The 16,609-nt window shown below is 44.0% G+C and overlaps 1 protein-coding gene across 7 annotated transcripts in view; it reads left to right on the forward strand.

Annotated features, from left to right (window-relative positions):
• Nucleotides 1-16,609, forward strand: part of NRF1 (nuclear respiratory factor 1) — a 705,079-nt gene that overhangs the window by 22,340 nt on the left and 666,130 nt on the right. For 3 of the 7 annotated variants that reach the window (XM_069629590.1, XM_069629596.1, XM_069629594.1), the window contains exon 2: nucleotides 3,774-3,896. The exons of 3 other annotated variants lie outside the window; for them this stretch is intronic. The gene's annotated coding sequence lies outside the window, so the exon portion shown is untranslated. Of the gene's footprint in view, nucleotides 1-3,772; nucleotides 3,897-16,609 lie in introns of those variants that run through there. One more of the 7 variants, XM_069629592.1, reaches the window with a different exon arrangement.

A 16,609-nucleotide genomic window follows, 5' to 3' on the forward strand; every position in this document is an offset into this window, starting at 1 on the left:
GGGCCTCTGCATGCCCACCCTTTCATTTAATCAGTGGTGTGTCAAGTAAAGCTGGTAACAAGCAAAGCAAGGTTTGGAAGTTAGCGCAACTTGGTACCAGCCCCATCCAAGTTTCCTGCGTAGTCTACTTGTCCAGTGGACAAAAGTCCATTACAACTTGTCTTTGACGGTAGGATTTTCGTAGCCCTGCCTAGTTCCAAAAGAAATATATGCTATCCTAATTTTGATACACTGGTTGTCATTTTCAAACTGGCATATTAGTATCATCTCTCGTGTCAGAGGCATCAATGACACTTAGTTTCCTAAATATTTCACTTGGTGGAGCCACATTTTTGTGGGTGAGAACTGCCCTTATGTAAATCTCCGTAAACTCCAACCTTGTCTTTATTTAGCACGTGGAAATAATCCCAAATAAATATCTACTGCTAAAGTAACTTTCCTTGATTCATTATGCAAGCTTGTCCATCTCTGAGAAATTGGTGACGGCCAACCAATTACTGAGAAACATTTTGTACACCTTGCCTAGAGCCCTTGTTTGAATGGGAGTGCTGCCATCCTGCCAGTAAAAAACTGTTTTTAAACGTGCTACTAGGTGTCCTATTCATAAGAGGGGCTGTTCGCATTAGCCCTAGTCCCTTCGCAATATGGTGAATGTGCATGTAGAATCTTGTTGTGCTTTAACACCAGTTTTCTCATTATTTGTGCTGCAATGCAAAGTCTAATTACGTAGACGGTATAAATGGTTCCTCTGATCTACTCCCATTGGTACCAGTTTTGTCACCTTCTGACCTGCTCTGTTCCATACCAGCCTCAAAAAATGTTGCTCAACTCTTTTAAAAGTATAGAAATCCAACTGGGCAAGGGACAGTTTAAAGGTGATATTCGTTATTTCTGTTCCAAACAAGAAGTGATAAGGGTACTCCCCTCCGCACATCCATATCATTTCCATGTTTCTTTTGGAGTAAACCAAGCAATGCCTTCTCACCCGCTGGAATAAATGTCTGTCTCCTGTAATGGAAAATCTGTAATTAACCACAACAGAAGTTCTGAGTGATTTCTTTCAGAGGTGTTTTCAGTTTGTTCAGTACATTTACAAACCAGAGATTCGTCCCAAGTAATGCATAGTAGCTAAAATAAGTGGAAGACCCTAGTAATTACCACATTAATGAACAGACTAAAACAAATTTGATTTCAAGTGCGGTACAAGTAGGTTGTAGAGAATTTTTTTTTTTCTTCGCCCTGTAGCCTAATGATTTTAAACGCTTTAGCGAACTTCCTTGAGGATAAGGATAGATAGTAATGGTATGGCAACGCTTAAATTACCTACTTAAAACGGGGTTGTGTGCTTGCGCTGCTGCTCTTGAACATCTATTTGTCCAACTTGGAAAACGGCCTTAAGGGAGCACACCCTTTTCTGCTAAAGTTGGGGAACACTCAAGTCTTTCATCATATGCTGATGACATTTTATTTGATCAAACTCTCTCCCTGGCACAGAGGGGTATTTCAACCATATTCCCCACCCCTCTCTCTAAACTGCCTAAGTCTTCTTTCCCATCGCCTCCCTTCCTCTTTTCCTATTCTTTCTTACCCTTTGACTATGCTCAGTTGACATCTAGGCAGGGTTGCAATACAACATTTATCACACACTGTTGGGTGCCGTAAGACCGCTCTGGTATTAATGAGCACAGTATAAATGCTTAACCTAACAAACTCGCATAGGCTTACGACGAGCTTTGAAGCTTTTGCCACAAAAAAATTGCCTAGTCAATAATGGCACCAAAACAAACATTATGATATTTTCCAATTCAAACAAAGTAAAAATGCCCAGCAAATTGTCTTGATTTGTACCCGACCATCCTTTGGAGTCTGTTAGTAAAACAAAGTATCATGGCTTGAGATATTCTCTGGATACTCGAATCGTAAATTAACACAAAAGGAGAAAAAGGGTGCATTCCTCTGAGGTCTTGATAGAAAATTGGTTGGCTTCTCTTTCGTTCCCATTATGTATCCTTGCAGTAAGGTATGGCTTGTTAGTATTGACCTCGAATTTTTAGAGAATAGAGATACAATCGAGGGTAAATTCTAGCTGTCAGTTCTTGGACTACTCAGGAATGCCAGCATATGCCCTCTTACGGATTGAGATTGATAGCCTTAGTAATTCAAATTATTATAATTGGTTATTTATAATGCGCTTAATACCCAGAGGTTTCCAAGCGCGGACCCGGGGTTCGAACCTGTGTTGTGCTGCATCGTCTTGCTTCCAATGCAAGCACGTTGCCCCTAAGCTATCCTCCCGAGACAATTAAAATCAGAAAAGCTGTTATGCACAATATTACATGCAAAAAATGAGGATAAAAATGATTAAAAATGGTCACCCAAAAATGTAAATCTAGTCAGCTGTCTGTATATTGGGAGACGAATGAGGCCCATTGATTTTGCATATAACCTAAATTGTGTCTTTTAGAGACAGCGAAAAAAATGTTAGACCAGTCCCATTTATTGCTTTAATTGGTTAATCAGTGGCCAAAAGTTGAAGTCGCCACCACAATTATATGCATACACACAACCAAGTATTATTTTACTCGCCCAGAGCAAAATATCACTAGCCAATGGCTAGTGGCGAATACACATTTGCACACTGGGTTTAAAACAAATCTAGATTACAGGATTATAATTTGTCCCTTCAAGGTATGGCTACATGTTAAAATACATTCGGTATATTCCAGGGAAACCATGTAGTTTTTTTTTTTTTTTAAATATAGGTTAATCATGTTGGAGGCTTTAGAGATTCCGGGCTCTGGAATAGGGATGCCCAAGTTGAACGTGTTTCTCAACTCTGCAAATCTTAAAACAAGTTACAAACCCTAAAACGCCTTTTTCTTTTTGGTCCTGTTGCTGACATGTTTTTTAATTGTATACATTTGTATATGATTGTTTTATCGCTACAGATTCCTTCTGGCATGATGTTTAGTTTACATGGTCATCAATTAGTCTTAATATTGGCTATTGCCCGGTTTTTGGTTGCACATTTTAGCCATGAATTAATATAGTTTTATAATCTGTAATGCATTTGTTCTATAGCATGTGTTTGAATACATATTTGAAGAATGTCAAACTGTACTAGATGAATTTGTGATATTGTATTTTTATAGTGTATAAGGTTTAATTTTAACCATGTGACACTTCAAATGTTTTTAAAAAAAATGCATTCTCGCTAAGGAAATTTAGTTCTATGGTTCCCACAGTCTGGTGCAAATCAATGTGCAGATGTATGAAAGTTGTTTCAAATGGTAGTCCTATTGATAACTGTTGCACCCTGTAATGGGATGGAGTTCCTCCCTGCTTCCCTTATTTATGAGGGGCATAAAATCCGCACAGCAAGATTGGAATTCCTCGAGCTATTAAGCACGAAACACTCGCATGGATGTAGCACATGTGTTGCATCTTTATAGTAGCCACCCCATCAGCCATGTTGGTCGGGTATGTGGATTCCGCAAATACGAAGTCACTCGAGCTATACATGCAGAATCAAGACTGGCGAGGATACTCGCCTGGCATGCAACATCTGGGCAATGCAATCCTAGATTGTGACACAAGTTAGAGATGGCGATGCATAACAATGCAACCAAAACTGGCATCCTTTTAACACTGTTTTGTAATTTACAATTACGAAGTTCAAAAATGTAAATGAAATCTGTATCATATGTTCTCTTGTTTTTAAAACATGTCCTCTCATACATTTTATTTCCTATATGTTCTTTTCATTGCAACAGATTACTCCAATACGTTTTGGAGCCTGCAAACTGTATACTCGATTGCCAGTCATCACCCTGTAGAAATTGGACAACCGTCACACACTGGAGCTGCCCCAGTCCTTCGTACATAATCAGTTAAAGGTGAACATGACCATTTACACTATTTTTATTAGACTGGTCCCCCATTTATGGAATGGCAGTTCTAGCAAACTACCAATCATCCCTTGTTCCATTGTGCCTGGGTTTCTTAATGGAAGACTCCACACTGCCATATCTATTCATCATTACTTATGCATTCTTAAGCGCTTTATTCTTTGGACACGGAACAAGTTGTGTTAATTTCTAGTAGAATTCATGCTTTGGTGCAAAGTTAAATACATGTGCTGTAATTCTATCCTGCATGTTAACTATCAAATACCAAATTTCTCGCTCATTAACCTATATTCATATTATATAATTATCTAACATTACTCTTTCGGTCTCCACGTTGCCACACTCATTTTTTACCTGTTAGACATTTTCTAAAAAATAAACCCATTATTTATTAAATCGACTTACCTATATTACTGAAACAAAAAAACGATCCTTCTATCTATCTAAAGGAGGTCTGTGCATATCCTCAAACGCACAGCTCACGATGTCTAAGGAAGGTTTGCCTGTTGCAAACAAACGAGACAATCGGACAATGGGAAGCAGCCCTTGGAGGAGAGAGGGCAGCCAAACTGAAGAGAAGCCTGCAAAGAAGAGTAGAGCATATTATACAATCTGTCCCCGAGTTCTGTACGTGCATGCTTACAATTAAAAATGTATTCCAACCCCCTATTATGCTGCGCTTCACACTTTTGTGATCTTTTATTTGGGATTGTGCATATAGCCTTACATACCGGTGCACTGAGTTAGCGGCTTAAGACTTCCATTTCTTATTGTACTAGTGGAAGGGCATTGCCACACATTTCTTACTGCCTTGCATTCCCATAACGTGGCAGAAGAGAACCTGTTTCCCTGTATCTACGACCAACAGTTATCCAAGAGCGGTCCTCTCGTCTTTTCTTGACTAGTGTTGTCTAGTATGTGTAGATCATGTTTATCTATTCGCTATCTGGCTTCTTTCTTGATCTCTCCAGCATGTGAATATTTCCTTCTATTCTGTGTCTTCAGATCTATAATTCAGATCACATTCTCATGTTGAACGTAAGTTATGGGGTATAGAATACATTGGCTCTGCTAAAATGGCATGGCCCTCAGCCTGCCGCTCCCTTCAGCCTGCTTCTAGTGTTCATGAACCTTTCTAATGAGGTGTTCCAGTAGTGCCTCTCCGATTCATTCTTGAGTTTTCCTCTGCCTCTTTAGGTCCCCAAATGATGTAATTATTGCATCCTCATACAGATCGGTTATCCTTTCCTATGCCGTTCCTTCCACAACAGTGGTCTTCCTACATCCCCCACCCCCTCCATTTTAATATTCTGGTTTTGTTATATGAAGACTAATAACATAAGTGCACCAGTGGTCAGTTGTGGACACGCATTTAAGTCTGTTCACCCTTGCCTGAATCCGTCTGGATGCTTGCAGGATTGAGCCATCAGCGCCGGTCATGTGTAGGAATTATGTTTTCTTGAGTAATCATTGGTAATAAAAAATCAAGAACTTAATTCTGAGATGCAAGTTTGTTGCTCTTGTAACATTCTTGAATAAGAAGGCTCCTGTGAATATAATCTAGATAATGTCCATGTGGTCTAAATAAAAGATGTTTCATGGTTCGTGGATGTGTTTGTCCTACATTGAAAAGCATTTTGTTTATTTCAGTTTAGTAGGGCAATTATTCTTGATGTGATTGTTTTTGTGGTCAATGACTATTTATGCATTGTAAAAATTGAAGCATTATTTAAGGACAATGAGGGAGAAGATAACCAATTTGATATTATTTGCTAACATTGTATATTGTCTGGTTATTTTGTGCACTAGAGATGCTAATAACCTGCCACTTTTTATTGCCCTTCATTGAATATGATATTTGGCTTGCACATTTCATATTGGGCCTTAGCGGTTAATAGCCAGTCCAAAAGCCAGTCCAAAATCTCCTTCCGATAGCCTGTGGTGGCTTTGGACACCACTTTTCTTCTGAAGCCCTTTTATTAAGAACAGTTGTTTATTCTGTTTAGTTATCCCTCTTGTTGTGTCGTCCTATGCTCGAACAGGTCCTCTCCAAACATCTTTACCCATTTCCCATTATGTGTTGCATGATAGGCTTTGAGAGATTCCTTGAAGGAGTTTGAGATTGCTGCCTCCTAACATGTTTAAAGTTATGTGCCAAAACATGGAGCTATTAAGGCTCCAGTGGCTTTTTCATCTGGGCACACTATACATGGTATAATTGTTATCCGTTCATGGTCGTAGATGCTGGCTGCAAGACTTTTACAGTCTGCCAGCTCCTGTGTGTGAAACGAAAGGACTACTGCTCTGCAGGAATACAGTGATAAGTAATGGCTAAATTGCCTACTCAATCCCACATGGCCACTAATCCAGCAGTAATCCCAATCATAAAGGGTATACCAGCAAAGCCTGAATATTCTACCCCCTTTACGATACCCCCTTTACCTTTTCTGGTAGCACAGGCTGAGGTGTTAAAGGCATGGTCTAGTAAAAATATTTATTGTCCCTACGGGTCGGCCATGTTTTTTTAAGCCTAAGTGGCTCGATTTTAGAAAACTTTTCTATGGACCTTACCCGAGTTTTCGTCCATTAAACGCACGCGAAAACAGGCACCCGGGAGCTGCCATTTTGTGATAATCCTATCACTTGCCGCATCGCCCTGGCTGACCTGCTTCTGCGGCACTAAATCAAATCCCCCGCCCCTGAGCCTGTCATTATCAAAACATTCATATTCCCCGCCTCTCTCCTTGACGTTACTGTGCTGCGTAGGCAAACGCACCCAGTCGTCTTCTACGCGACGCCACACAGAACCCGGAAACCAACACAGACCATCTCACAACACAGTGCGCCACAATTCGGAATATGAAACTACTTAAATATCAAACAGCAACACAGTACATTTGGTAAAGTACATTTATTTGACATTAAATGTTTAGAGAATATTCAGCAATTGCCATATGAACTCCAAAAGCCATTTATTTTCTTTTATCTGTATCGGCAAATCCGTATAAGTTTATATTGAGTCACGCGCTGTTCCTTTATGGTACACAGGGTGTTGGTTTTCGTTAAAAGAAGCACTTTGGAAGCATGGTGAACCGCAAGGCTGTTCCATCAACTAGGCACTAGTCCATCGTAAAGGTTGATATGTTGCTTCTAGCCACTAGTACAGCGTAAGGGCATGTGGGCCCTTGGCGATCGTCCCATAAAATTGTCAGTGTGCTCCAGTTGTTCACACGAAGCTGCAGGTGTCTGTTGAAAAAACCATCTGCCGGTGTCTCAAACCGATGACCGTAGCAGAACGGGATCAAATACCTGTTATGAAAACAAAAAAATTATTTTATTTATTACGGCCGATCAGAAACTATTTGCTTGCAAGGATAGTTCTATGGAGTATGTTTGGCTCTAAAATCAATGCGAAAAGTAACGAAATAAATCGAGGCCAACACACAATGAGAAACGACAGTTTGTCTACATGCGTGTGGAATGATATGATATGTCATTTGTAACGCGCCTATACACAAGTGTTTCAAGGCGCGACGAGGCAGGGGGGAACAAGGGCAGACAGACAACGATCCTACTAGGCCAGGTGTCTTTCAGATCGCGCAAGGGGAAGAGGAGAGGGGGGTAAATGTGCTGTACATGGTTAGTAGAATACAAGATAAATAATAGGGCCAGCTGGTGGCAAGTGCAAGGTAAATGCCGGGAGAAGGGGCTGAAGGATACAGAGACAGTCCCGTAGTGCAGGTAGGCAGTGCAGGGAAAAGTGGCTGGGCCAAGGACCGAGATCGGTGAGACCTGTGGACCTGCATGCCCACGTGCCCACTACGAACACGTTTTCCTTGCTTTTCCTAGCTCTTCATTTATTCATGCATCCATTCATTAATTCTTCATTCCGGTATAAAAGCGTCTAAAGATTTACTCACATTATATTTGAAATTTCCATTGCGTCTCTGCGTAATGCAGTCTGTAAATCCGACCGTGCTCTTGACAACGATTTCTCGTATACTGAACTAAAATTAAACTCGATCTAGTTTCTGAATTTTCTGCCTTATCGTCTCTTACGTTATTGCGCACCCCCTTCAAATGAAGTTCTTTCGGCATGGTCCCTGTCTCAAGGTCAAAAAGCGATAGACCCTTATACTTCCAGTGCGACTTGTGGGCCTCTTCTGGGCGCGAGCTGAAAATCAAAGCCGCCGTCCTTCGCATTCTTTATTTGCAACATCCCGTAGTAAAGGCATCTGTGAGAACTTGAAGTTTAGAATCCCTCTATGTAGTGCGCCACAATGTGCAAATGCGAACTGGCTTCTCTCCCAAATGCCACGGCCCGATTGGCGCGTTCTAAGTCCCCCACTTTTGTCCCCGTTGTCTGCGAGCTTTGCAGCCCCAAAGAATCATAACTATGGAGACATTTAATTTTTGGCGGAAGGTCAGGGAAAGTATAAAGTACCACAGAAGTTGAATTAAAAGTGAGATTTATTTGTTTGTTTTTATTATTTGCAATACGCAAGCCTCCCCTCCATTAACAGTGCGCAGCATTTACATTTAGATGAGGTGAGACATGAGAAAAATATATACATACACATATATGAGGTGAATAGAGAGAATTCAAAGATGACACCCAGCTTGTTCGCCACCCATGATGGTGAAGGTAGGGGTTAGGGTTACAGGTACACTGCACAATAACATTTATTTACAAAAAGACAATCGTATTGCAATTATTTCAACCGGGATTTGTACTTCACAACCAGCTGTGCTTCGGGTGGACATGGCACAGTTGCAATGTTCGGTGGCAATGGATCACTGATCTGCACAGAAACGTCCAAAATTCCATATCTGTGCTTCTCTAACGCAGCAACAATAAGGCCTTTCACAAAGTCGAACTGCTTTTCATCATAGACTGGTTTGATCACCCATTGCTTACTTCGTTTTGAAAACACCTTAGTGTAGCGAGGCATCCTTACTTTACCCCTAGTCCTAGATTGTTCACGTCCGACATTGCTGTTATGGGCCAAGACCGCTAGTAGAGTGCGATGTTTCATGTCCCGAAAGCTAAAATGCAAGCGCTTTGGCCTGTACTTTAGGCACATATTGTGGAACACCTCCAAATCTCCTGTGTGACAGAATTCTGTCAGTCCTCTCAAATCTCTTGATAGATTTTTTTTCGAAAACAATCTTCTCAATGCCTTTGTGTGTCGGTGAAGATGGAATCAACCACTTCTTCTTCCTTGCTTCCTCTGGGGACAAAGGGTCATGTTCACATTGGTGGAAATGTAGGTTTTCTGACCAGCGGTGAACATTGGTACAGTGGTGCATCAGTGACCGCCATTTTTCAAGTAGTATTTCAGTATTTCCACTGACCCTTCACAAGTTTTTGAGCTCCACCAAAGATGGTTGGTGATAGACTGGGACCACTGCAAAATACTTTCAAAACCTTTTTTTTTTCCTGCAGCCGAGATTTTCTTACTGATTGAATTAGCAAGATGCCATACGTCAAATTGATGATTAATAAGCGGTAACTGCTCTCTCATTGTCTTGGCAATTGATACGTGTCTGTCCGTGGCTATTTGGTCGATGTGCATTCCATTCCCCTTGATTGTAGATATTCCACTGATTTTATAAATCCTAGTTTCTCCATGGCCACTGAGGATGTACATTGTGTTACCTGCACGACCACCGAACTCACAATTTTCTTACTATCCATGTCCTGAAAGTAGTAGGTGCAGTACTTGGCAGAAAATCCAGGGCTGTCGCACTGTCCATCGCCGGCTAGCCTGAAACGTTTCCCTTCGAATGTACTTGCTAGAGACAATTGTTCAATTTTCCAAGCATCGCTAATGGCCGGAAACAGATAATCACGTTGGTATATGTAGTACAGCGATTTAGAAATGAAATGGAGTCCCACAAACTGAAAGAAAGCCTCTAACTTTCTAAAACTGGAGCCACTAAAAAGTGATGCAGCTGCACACAGTAGATTGCCTGCTGGCATTTTCCCCAGCATCGTTTGTGCAGACCATGAGAACCTATGATTTAATCGACAGGCGGCATTTATTTTGACGTTACTGCCTTTTATTTGACGAGTTACATTAATCAATGGCTTCCCACATACTTTCCCTCTAACTGAATGCCCACATTTCAGCATACTTATAATACCAATAAACAACTGTCGAATACAATGTATTTGCTCTCTTTCATTAGACTGTCATCCTGCGTCAACGTTGTTTCGGCCTGTGACGTTGCAGAGAATTCTGTCATGATCACTGCTTCCAAGGAGTCAGGACCAGCCCAACGTCCTTGGAAGCAGGCCCCTAACCCTGATCCTAGGCACCAGCCAGTCCCCACAGGGACCTTTTGGACCTTGTCCTGGCGCCGGTGGCACCAGGCTCATCAGAAGCATCGGTCCCGGCACTGGAAGCTCCGGGCTCATCATTGGTGTGAAGGTGCTTGGGTGGACTTACCTGCGGCAGACCATGCTGCTTACTTACCAGACTCTTAGAAGTCCTCGGTGAACTGGGACTACTTTCTTACCTGGGTGGGGCAGCTCCACTCCCTGGATACAGCACTGGAACTCTTCTGGAAGCAGGAACTCTTTTCTTACCTAGGCGGGGCCGTGGAAGGAGACGCCTCATCACTCCAAGGCTATTTAAGCCACACCCGATTGATGAAACGTGCTTCGCGTTATTCTGCATCTGCAGCAGAACGCTCACCGAGTCTGTTCCAGCCTTTTTTCTTTGGATCCTGAACCTGCAAGAATTATACTTACCATTCCTGTACCCGATCAACATCAGCACCTGCAAAAGACCAGAAACAACAGGTTAGCAGAACGAACTTTAACACGCAGTGCTTGCTTACCTGATCCATCGGCAGCGGCCGTGTCTCACGCTGCACCTTCGCCGGCAAAGATAAACAGCATTTCCATACTTACCGGCACGCTGTGCATTCCGGCTTCTTCACGCTGCATCTTCACCTGCAAAGATAAACAGCATTTCCATACTTACCGGCACGCTGTGCATTCCGGCTTCTTCACGCTGCATTTTCACCTGCAAAGATAAACAGCGTTATTCTACTTACCGGCACGCTGTGCATTCCGGATTCTTCACGCTGCATCTTCATAGACAACAGCAGTGTTACACTTACCGGCACGCGGCGAATTCCGGATTTCTTCATTCTGCATCGTCGCCTGCAAAGACAAAGAAAGAGACAGTAAGAGCGCTTGCCATACTTACGCAATTCCAGGCGCTTCACCGCCACGCATAAAAAGACTATAAAGACTAAAGGTGTCCAGAAACTTACCGGTCGTGCAGACAACGACGGTACCCATCCTCTGAAGTCAAGAGGCCAACGTTTCACCAGTGAAGGAACTGGCAACGGCACCCTGCACTAGACGCAGATGGAGAGCCCAGCATGCACCTATCTAAGGTGAGCACGTTGACCTGGGAGGGGGGGGGGGGGATCAACAGACAAGCTGGGAGGAGAGAGAGATAGGGACATTCACAACCCAGACCTTTAATCCCCATATTATTTCACATGCAGAAACCTCACCCTTCGAGTCCGACACACAGTGCGGAGAGGTTCGACCCCAGAAGCCAACCGAATCCTGCACATCACGTTTCGTGTTACAGACACCTTCCTGCCAAGACCCGCGCCTCCGTGGGAATCAGGTGAGCGTTACAGAACGCGAAGCCCACCACAAAACTCCTACCCAGGCGCAATGGAAACCTCAGATACTGATCAACTAGCCCAGTTGCTTGGGGAATTAAGAGCAGAAGTACATGCAGCTCGCCAGGAAACGAGCTCTCTAAGAAGAGAACTGATAATTTCTAAGGAGCGAACAGAGGACCTTGCTAGGCAGTTGTTACAAATGCAGGCAGGACAGACACCTTTGCCCGTTCCAGGAGGGAGTTATCCTTCTGCATCAGCTTCAAATCCAGTGCAAATCAATCTGCCCGGTAATGTGCCCTTGGCTCCGCCCGAACGCTTTGCTGGTGATCCAAAGAAATTTGCAGTGTTCATCAACCAGTGCTGCCTGCACTTCTTATGTCGACCAGCTGCATTCCCAACAGACCAGGCCAAGGTGGCTTTCGTGCTTTCTTATCTCAGTGGCAGCGCTGCAGATTGGTCAATCCCTTTAGTCACCCAGGATGATCCGGTTTTACACGATTTTCAAGCCTTCCAGTCCAGCATGGAGAAACTGTTATGCACAAGGGCAGGCCTTGGACAATGAACTTCTCTCATTACGACAGGGTAACCAAGACCTCTTGACTTATATAGCCTCTTTCAATAGACTCATAGTGGAAACACAATGGCCCGAGGACAAGAGAATAACGCTTTTCTACAGAGGCCTGCGTGGAGAGCTCAAGGATGTGCTAGCGCAAGTTGTGAATCCTCCACAAGAATGTTCGGACTATATTGACTTAGTTGTCCAACTGGACCATAGACTACAGAACAGGAAGGCAGATCGTTCCAGATTTGATACCCGAGTGTTTTCTAAACCACAGACCTCGAATAAGGGAGCTGACACTGTGGAACCCATGCAAATAGGGGGCATGAGAGGACCTTTAACCCAGAAAGAGCGGGAAAGAAGAAGGCAGCTGCAATTATGCCTCTATTGCGGTAATTCAGGACACTTTCTTCGGGACTGTCCCGTGAAACCAGCTAAGAAGACTGTAGGAGCCGCGGATACCTGTACCACAAATTCTGAGCAGGGAAACGACCTCGCCCGACAAGATTAGAGGTCCTCTTGCCGAGCGTTAAGATCTGTCCCGTGACCTCGCATTTCGTGATACCCATGGTCCTCATTAGTCCTGAACGTCCGGATCGTTTGCATGCAATTGAAGCTTACATTGACAGCGGAGCAATCGGTAACTATGTGGACCGTGAAATGGTATCAAGGATGAATCTACCCCTTGTCCCTAAGGCAGTAAAAGACGTCATCACTACTGTGGATGGCACGGAGATGGCCTCCGGACCAGTAACGCATGCCACCCAAGAAGTGACGCTGTTGAGTCACAATGGACACCGGGAGAGAATAGTGTTCGATGTAATCCAGGCCCCTCAGTTCCAGATTATTCTGGCAATCCCTTGGTTAGAGAAGCACAATCCTCAGATTGATTGGCGAGCAAAGACGGTTCAGTTTCCAGAGTGTTCTACCACTTGTTATCCTCGACCCGATGTTTCACTGGCGGCGATCTCTTCTGAGGAGATTTTCAAATTACCTCCCGAATACCAGGAGTTCCAAGACGTCTTCCAGAAGGATCAAGCTAACACCCTACCTCCTCATAGGTCTTACGACTGTCAAATAGATCTGATACCTGGAACAACTCCTCCTTGCAGCAGGATCTATGCCCTCACCGAGCCAGAGAACCTTCACCTCAGACAGTACCTGGACCAATACCTAGCTAACGGTTTATCCGTCCTTCAAAATCTCCAGCTTCATCGGCTTTGTTCTTCGTTCCGAAAAAGGAAGGAGACCTTAGAACTTGCATAGATTACCGCGCCCTGAATCAGATCACTGTTAAAAACAGATACCCGTTACCTTTGATCCCTGAACTCCTGGACCAAGTCAAAGATGCATGTATATACACAAAGCTGGATGTCAGAGGAGCCTACCACTTGGTACGGATCAAAGAGGGCGATGAATGGAAAACGGACTTCCGCACCAAGTACGGGCTATTCGAATATCAAGTGATGCCCTTTGGACTGTGTAATGCTCCTGCTGCTTTCCAATATTTTATGAACGATGTCCTTAGAGAACTCATTGACGTGTGTGTAGTTGTCTACATTGACGACATCCTCGTCTATTCATCATCTGAAGAAGAACATCAGAGACACGTTAAAAAGGTTCTCGAGAGATTGCGTCAACATAGTCTTTTTGCTAAGCTTGAGAAATGCGTTTTCAACGCAACGGAAGTCGAGTTCCTGGGATTCATATTGTCACCTAATGGAGTCCATATGGATTCAAAGAAAGTTGATGCAATTATCAAGTGGCCATCACCAACCTCTGTAAAAGGAGTTCAAAGCATGTTAGGATTCGCAAACTTTTACCGCAGATTCATTCCTGAATTTTCCCGGATAGTCCAGCCCATCACCGCTCTGTTGAAAAAGAACAAACGTTTTGAGTGGTCTTCTGAAGCGGAACAAGCTTTTCAAGACTTAAAAGCTAAATTCATTTCTGCACCTGTTTTAAAACATCCTCGCCCAGAACTTCCTTACATCATGGAAACGGATGCTTCTAGTATTGCTATGGGAGCAGCGTTATCACAAAGAGATTCGGTCACAAACCAACTACATCCGGTTGCCTTTTGGTCCCGCAAGTTTTCGCCTCCTGAGATCAACTATTCAATTACAGACGAGGAACTTTTGGCCATCAGATCGCCCTTTAAAGCCTGGCGGCATTATCTTCTAGGAGCCAGACACACAGTCACCGTAATGACTGACCACCGCAATTTACAATATCTAAAGACAGCCAAAGCTCAGTCTTCCAGACAGCTTCGCTGGGCTCTGTTCCTAGCAGAATTTGACTTTATAATTACTTATCGACCAGGTAGTAAGAACAGAAAAGCGGATGCCCTCTCCCGGATGGGAGTAGATGAACATTTGATCAATCCAGAACCAATACCCATAATCCCAGAACAAAGGATTTTGGGTTTGATCAGCACTCAATCTTTTGAAGACATCAAGACCACGGTGAAATCGCTCCTAACTCCGACCGATTTGCAGGACTGGCAATTAAAGGGAAAAGAATTCTCAGTAGATCAAGACCTACCATATTTCCGAGGACGATTGCACTTGCCCTGTGAGAAACTACAAAAACAAGTAATCTCCGGTTATCATGATTCTCTAATGGAGGGGCACCCTGGCATTACCAAAACCATGGAAAAGATTAAAAGACATTTCTGGTGGCCATCGTGGAAAAGGGATATTAGAGACTTTGTAATCTCCTGCGGTGTGTGTGCCCAGAATAAAAGTCAAAAGCAAAAACCAGCCGGCCTATTACAGCCACTTGACATTCCTCCCTGTCCATGGCATACCCTGTCCATGGATTTTATCACGGACTTACCTCCATGCTTGGGATATACTACCATCTTAGTAGTCGTGGATCTATTCTCGAAAATGGCTCACTTCATACCCTTGAAGGGCCTGCCTTCAGCCTCAGTATTGGCCCGGGAATTCTTGGCAAACATCGTTCGCTTACACGGTTTTCCTTCGGTTTTAGTCTCCGATAGGGGAAGTCAATTCATCTCCCACTTCTGGCGCAGTTGCTGTCGTCTAGCCCAAGTTGATGTAAGACTTTCGACCAGTCACCATCCCCAAACTGACGGACAAACCGAAAGGACAAACCAGACATTAGAACAATATCTACGCTGCATGCTCCAACAAACAGAAAGCCCCTGGAAGGACATTCTTTGGATCGCTGAATACGCTTACAACAATTCGACTCATTCTGGAACCGGGAAGACTCCTTTTTTCCTATTATATGGACACCATCCTAGAACCTCCAACCTGGATCCTCCCCAAGAAATTGAAGCACCGGCTGTGGATCACTTGCATTCGGAGATCATCTGTGCCTTTAAGGACGCCACTGCCCATCTACAAAGAGCTAAAGCTCAATTCAAAAAGGCAGCCGATCGGCACCGTAAAGAGGCCCCTCACTACGCTGTAGGAGATAAAGTCTGGTTATCCACTAAGCACCTGCCTTTAAAAGGACCCCGCACTTTCATCCCGAGATACCTTGGGCCCTACCTCATATCTGCCATAATTAATCCGGTGGCTGCCAAATTGGAATTACCTACGCATATGAAAATACATCCAGTATTCCATGTCTCCTTATTAAAACCAGTACAACCAGAAACCCGATTGACTGAACTCCCAGAACCCGTTTTGGTAGACGGAGAACTCGAATTCGAAGTGAAGCACATCCTAGAATCCAAAATTTCCAGGTCTAAATTATACTATCTGGTTGATTGGAAAGGATACGGTCCCCAGGAAAGGTCTTGGGAACCCTCGGAACATGTCCACGCACCTAGTCTGGTCAAGAGATTCCATCTGAATCACCCCGACAAGCCAAAGCCCCCGGGAAAGACACACTTAGGAGGGGCCTTGAGGGGGGATACTGTCATGATCACTGCTTCCAAGGAGTCAGGACCAGCCCAACGTCCTTGGAAGCAGGCCCCTAACCCTGATCCTAGGCACCAGCCGGTCCCCACAGGGACCTTTTGGACCTTGTCTTGGCGCCGGTGGCACCAGGCTCATCCGAAGCATCGGTCCCGGCACTGGAAGCACCGGGCTCATCATTGGTGTGAAGGTGCTTGGGTGGACTTACCTGCGGCAGACCATGCTGCTTACTTACCAGACTCTTAGAAGTCCTCGGTGAACTGGGACTACTTTCTTACCTGGGTGGGGCAGCTCCACTCCCTGGATACAGCACTGGAACTCTTCTGGAAGCAGGAACTCTTTTCTTACCTAGGCGGGCCGTGGAAGGAGATGCCTCATCACTCCAAGGCTATTTAAACCACACCCGATTGATGAAACGTGCTTCGCGTTATTCTGCATCTGCAGCAGAACGCTCACCGAGTCTGTTCCAGCCTTTTTTCTTTGGATCCTGAACCTGCAAGAATTATACTTACCATTCCTGTACCCGATCAACATCAGCACCTGCAAAAGACCAGAAACAACAGGTTAGCAGAACGAACTTTAACACGCAGTGC

The sequence above is a fragment of the Ambystoma mexicanum genome, chromosome 12, assembly GCF_040938575.1.
Source record: "Ambystoma mexicanum isolate Mex_15411 chromosome 12, UKY_AmexF1_1, whole genome shotgun sequence".
NCBI classification, from domain to species: Eukaryota; Metazoa; Chordata; class Amphibia; order Caudata; family Ambystomatidae; genus Ambystoma; species Ambystoma mexicanum.